This window comes from Acanthisitta chloris, unplaced genomic scaffold, assembly GCF_000695815.1.
Source record: "Acanthisitta chloris isolate BGI_N310 unplaced genomic scaffold, ASM69581v1 scaffold14929, whole genome shotgun sequence".
Taxonomy (NCBI): Eukaryota; Metazoa; Chordata; class Aves; order Passeriformes; family Acanthisittidae; genus Acanthisitta; species Acanthisitta chloris.
Genome location: NW_008689940.1, coordinates 2792 through 3279, shown reverse-complemented (window position 1 = coordinate 3279; position 488 = coordinate 2792). Strand labels below are relative to the sequence as shown.

The 488-nt window shown below is 44.5% G+C and overlaps 1 protein-coding gene across 1 annotated transcript in view; it reads right to left on the bottom strand.

The window, feature by feature from the left end:
- Positions 1-488, bottom strand: part of GOSR2 (golgi SNAP receptor complex member 2) — a 6758-nt gene that overhangs the window by 5135 nt on the left and 1135 nt on the right. The gene's annotated exons all lie outside the window — the stretch shown is intronic.

Here is a 488-nt window from a genome sequence, read left to right as displayed (position 1 = left end):
CCCTATCAGCTCCATGAACTGAGATTCCAAGCTCCCACACTTCACGGTTCTCAATCTCACACCCAGGGAACAGCAGCCTGGGAAGTCTGGAATTGTACCAGCAGTAGTACAACCACCACAAAAACCAGAACCAGGGTTAGGAAGTTATTTTTGGACAGAGAAATTACCCTACATATTTTTTTAGGAAGAGCTGTGATAACAAAGTCAGTCAGGATGTGCACAAATGTTGGAGTCACTGCAGAGTCCTATCACCTCACAAGTCCCTATGAAACCCATTATTAGTGACTCATGCAGGGATTGAGGCTGCAAACACAGGTCCAAAATACATTTGCCAGTTCTGCACTGGGGGAAAAAGTCCTGTCACATGTACCAAAGCATTTTATTACAGTCACTTATTAGCACAGGTTATAGTCCAAGTTTCCTGAGGCAACTCCAGACCTAATGGTTCTACTTATTGCCCACAAGCAGGTGGATTTCAATTCTGGTGC